This window comes from Vicia villosa, linkage group LG3, assembly GCF_029867415.1.
Source record: "Vicia villosa cultivar HV-30 ecotype Madison, WI linkage group LG3, Vvil1.0, whole genome shotgun sequence".
Taxonomy (NCBI): Eukaryota; Viridiplantae; Streptophyta; class Magnoliopsida; order Fabales; family Fabaceae; genus Vicia; species Vicia villosa.
In genome coordinates, this window is record NC_081182.1 from 61,298,333 (window position 1) to 61,303,570 (window position 5,238).

A 5,238-nucleotide genomic window follows, 5' to 3' on the forward strand; every position below is an offset into this window, starting at 1 on the left:
TTTCAGATTAGGGAGTCCTCTGACCAGATTCAGTTTGTTAATCTGAGAAATCTTTCTCAAACTAGCATGACCTAATCTTCTGTGCCAGACCCACTGCTCTTCAGAAACAGACATAAGACAAGTCACCTTCTGACTCATAAGATCTTGCAGATCTGTCTTATAAATGTTGTTCTTCCTCTTGTCTGTAAATAGGATTGAGCCATCCTTCTGATTTACAGCCTTGCAAGACTCTTGATTAAAGATTATATCATAACCATTGTCACTCAATTGACTGATAGATAAGAGGTTATGTGTTAATCCTTCTACAAGAAGTACATTAGAAATGGAAGGAGAGTTACCAGACTTTATAGTTCCAGAGCCAATTATCTTGCCCTTCTGATCTCCTCCAAACTTGACTTCTCCTCCAGACTTAAGCACCAGGTCTTGGAACATAGACCTTCTTCCTGTCATGTGTCGCGAGCATCCAGAGTCCAGGTACCATGACATGTTGTGCTTTGTCCTTTTTGCAGTCAAGGATATCTGCAATAGGAATAATCTTATCCTTAGGTACCCACATCTTTTTGGGTCCTTTCTTGTTAGATTTTCTCAAGTTCTGGTTGAACTTGGGTTTAGCATTGTAAGCAATAGGAGGAACAGCATGATAATTTTTAATGTGAGTTTCATGATATTTCCTAGGTTGTGTCACATGCTTTTTGGTGTGTGTTATGTGAAAACTTTGAGCATGTGAAGTGTGCCTAATATCATGAGAGTGGCCATACTTGAACTGATCATACAATGGCTTGTATGTAATTTTCATTTCATCAACAGGTTCAAGTTTGTATGGGGTTTCACCCTCAAAACCAATGCCAACTCTTTTGTTTCCAGACACAGCATATATCATAGAAGCTAGCTGACTTCTCCCAATACTTCTAGATAAGAACTTCCTGAAACTTAAATCATATTCTTTCAGAATATGGTTTAGACTAGGAGTGGATTGTTCTGAACCAGAAGGAGATCCAACATTATTGGATAATTTTAAAAGTTTTTCTTTTAATTCAGAATTCTCCAACTCAAGCTTCTTTGTTTCAAATTCAAATAGCTTTTTCAGCTTTTTGTATTTGAGACTAATCTGAGACTTGAGTTCCAGAAGTTCAGTTAGACCGGAAACTAACTCATCTCTAGTAAGTTCAGAAAATACCTCTTCAGAATCTGATTCTGATGTAGATTCTGATCCGTCATCTTCTGTCGCCATCAGCGCACAGTTGGCCTGCTCATCTTCAGAGTCTGAATCATCTTCTGACTCATCCCAGGTTGCCATAAGACTTTTCTTCTTATGAAACTTCTTCTTGGGATTTTCCTTCTGAAGATTTGGACATTCATTCTTGTAGTGTCCAGGCTCATTGCATTCATAGCACATGACCTTCTTCTTGTCAAATCTTCTTTCATCAGAAGATTCTCCACGTTCAAATTTCCTTGAACTTCTGAAGCCTCTGAACTTCCTTTGCTTGGTCTTCCAGAGTTGATTTAGCCTTCTGGAGATCAAGGACAGTTCATCTTCTTCTTCAGATTCTGATTCTTCAGGATCTTCTTCTCTAGCCTGAAAAGCGTTAGTGCATTTCTTGATATTTGATTTTAATGCAATAGACTTACCTTTCTTTTGAGGCTCATTTGCGTCCAGCTCTATTTCATGACTCCTCAAGGCACTGATAAGCTCTTCCAGAGAAACTCCATTCAGATTCTTTGCAATCTTGAATGCAGTCACCATAGGACCCCATCTTCTGGGTAAGCTTCTGATGATCTTCTTTACGTGATCAGCCTTGGTGTATCCCTTGTCAAGAACTCTCAATCCAGCAGTAAGAGTTTGAAATCTTGAAAACATCTTTTCAATGTCTTCATCATCCTCCATCTTGAAGGCTTCATACTTCTGGATTAAAGCTAGAGCTTTAGTCTCCTTGACTTGAGCATTTCCTTCATGAGTCATTTTCAAGGACTCATATATGTCATAGGCCGTTTCCCTGTTAGATATCTTCTCATACTCAGCATGAGAGATAGCATTCAGCAAAACAGTTCTGCATTTATGATGATTCCTGAAAAGCTTCTTCTGATCATCATTCATTTCTTGCCTTGACAGCTTTACGCCACTGGCATTTACTGGATGTTTGTAACCATCCATCAGAAGATCCCATAGATCACCATCTAGACCAAGAAAGTAACTTTCCAGTTTATCTTTCCAGTATTCAAAGTTTTCACCATCAAATATCGGCGGTCTAGTATAACCATTGTTACCGTTGTATTGCTCAGCAGAGCCAGATGTAGATGCAGGTGTAGGTGTAGACTTTTCACTTTCATCAACCATCTTTTACTGAAGCGTTTTTCTCTTCCTGAATCTTTTCTAAACACGGTTAAGTGCTTGCACCTTAGAACCGGCGCTCTGATGCCAATTGAAGGATAGAAAAACACTTAGAAAGGGGGGGTTTGAATAAGTGTAGCTTTAAAAACTTGACAGATAAAAATAAATTGCACAGTTATTTTTATCCTGGTTCGTTGTTAACTAAACTACTCCAGTCCACCCCCGCAGAGATGATTTACCTCAACTGAGGATTTAATCCACTAATCGCACGGATTACAATGGTTCTCCACTTAGTCAGCAACTAAGTCTTCCAGAGTCTTCTGATCACACACTGATCACTCCAGGAACAACTGCTTAGATACCCTCTAAGACTTTTCTAGAGTCTACTGATCCACACGATCACTCTAGTTACAACTGCTTAGTTCACTCCTAAGACTTTCCTAGAGTATTCTGATCCACACGATCACTCTAGTTCCTTACAACTTAATGTAATTCTAAGAGTATTACAAATGCTTCTTAAAAGCGATAATCACAACTGTGATATTTCTCTTAACGTTTAAGCTTAATCTCACTAATATATTACAACAGCAATGTAGTGAGCTTTGATGAAGATGAAGATTCTGAGCTTTGATTTGAACAGCGTTTCAGCAAGTTAATTTGAGTTGTTTTTGTTCAGAATTGTTAACCTTGCTTCTCATCAGAACTTCATATTTATAGGCGTTGGAGAAGATGACCGTTGAGTGCATTTAATGCTTTGCGTGTTCCGTACAGCATCGCATTTAATGTTATACGCTTTTGTCAACTACCTCGAGCCTTGTTCACGCTGTGTCTACTGACGTAGCCTAGAATAGCTTTTAACGTCCTTTTGTCAGTCAGCGTAGCTTGCCACTTGTACTTCCTTCTGATCTGATGTTTGTAAATACAACGTTTGAATATCATCAGAGTCAAACAGCTTGGTGCATAGCATCTTCTGATCTTCTGACCTTGAAGTGCTTCTGAGCGTGATACCATCAGAACTTCAGTGCTTCTGTTCTCTTGTTCTTCTGATGCTTCCATAGACCCATGTTCTGATTCTGCTTCGACCATCTTCTGATGTCTTGCCAGACCATGTTCTGATGTTGCATGCTGAACCCTTTGAGACAAAGCTTCTGAGCGCTGAATTATGCGTACTCTTTATATATTTCCTGAAAAGGAAATTGCATTGGATTAGAGTACCGTATTATCTTAAGCAAAATTCATATTATTGTTATCATCAAAACTAAGATAATTGATCAGAACAAATCTTGTTCTAACAGTTCATGGAGGGATTTTCTAAGTTATCTTTGTCGTTGACATTGTTGACTAGGAAAGGTCAAGCTTTCATTTGGACTTCGCAATGAGAAGCGAATTTTCAAGAGCTTGAGAGAAGATTGACTTCTGCTCCTATTTTAATTTTGCTGAATCCGTTGGAACCGTTTGTTGTGTATTGTGATGCTTTATTGTTGGGTTTGGGAGGTGTTTTGAGAAAAAGGGAAAGTGGTAGCTTATGTTCAAGGTAATTTTAAGTTCATGAGAAGAATTATTCGATGTATACATTGGAGTTGTTTATCGATGTGTTTGTTTTAGAACATAAGAGGAATTATTGTTTGGATCGAGAATTAAGGCACGTAATGACTACAAGAGTTGAGAATGAGGTAAAGAAGATGGTTAGATTCTTGAGAGAGTAGGATTTTGGTTTGAATTACCATCTTGGAAAAGCGAATGTTGGAGCCGATGCATTGAGTAGGAAATCATTTCATATCTCTATGTTGAGGATTCAAGAGTTGAAAATTGTTGGAACAGTTTTCGAGATTTGAGTTTGGTTGTGAAGCGACGTCTTCTTGTGTTAAGCTTAGTATTGTTGAAGCCTACGTCTGGTGTTCTTAACGAGATTAGACAGAGTCAGAAATTGGATTGCAATTGGTTGACGAGATGACATTGATTAATCAAGGTAAAGGTAATCACTTTCGGATTGACGAGATTAGAGTCATGAAAGGTCGTGATCGAGTTTGCATTTCTGATACTTCGAAGTTGGAAAAGAGAATTCTGAATGAAGGACATCGTAATGGTTTGAGTATACATCATAATGCTACTAAAATGTAACAAGATTTGAGGAAAATGTTTAGTGGTAAAGTATGGAGAGGGATATGGTAGAATTGTGTATATGAGTTGGACTTGTCAGAAACCGTATAGTTGGTACAACAGTTATCTATTCCTGAGTGGAAGTGGGATCGTATTTCTACAGATTTTGTTTCAGGTTTGCCGAGAACGTCGAGTAATTGTGAAGCGATTTGGATTATTATGGATAGACGGACAAATGTGTTCATTTTTTTTTTATGATAAGGATGGATTATTTGATGGAAAGACTTGCTAAGTTGTACATCGAGAGGATTGTGTGTTTGCATGGTATTCCCTCAAGTATTATTTTGGGATAAAACTCCGAAGTTTTCTTTTGGATTTTGAAGAAGTTCGCGGAGTGATTTGAGATTAGAAGAGAAAGTACTTGAAGGTTGAATGAAGGATTTGTACTTGGGGGTTAGTTGCTTGAAGAGAATTTTCGAGGACGAAAATCTTTTAAGTGGGGGAGAGTTGTAACATCCCGATTTTTATTAGCTATTTATTTAATTAGTTTTATTTGGTGTTTTACTAATTATTCATGTTATTCATTTATTTATTATGATATTATTTAATTTGAGATTTGTGCTAATTGGATTAATTGAATTATTAGTAATATTATGAAATATTAGTTGATGGGCCTAATTTAGTTAGAAAGAATAGATTGTGGGTTAAGCCCATTTATGTGAGAAAGATAGTAAGAGAGAAATTAGGTTAGTTCTCATAACATTCATTTTGGAGAAAGAGGCTAGAGAGAAAGAAGAGAAGAGGAAGAG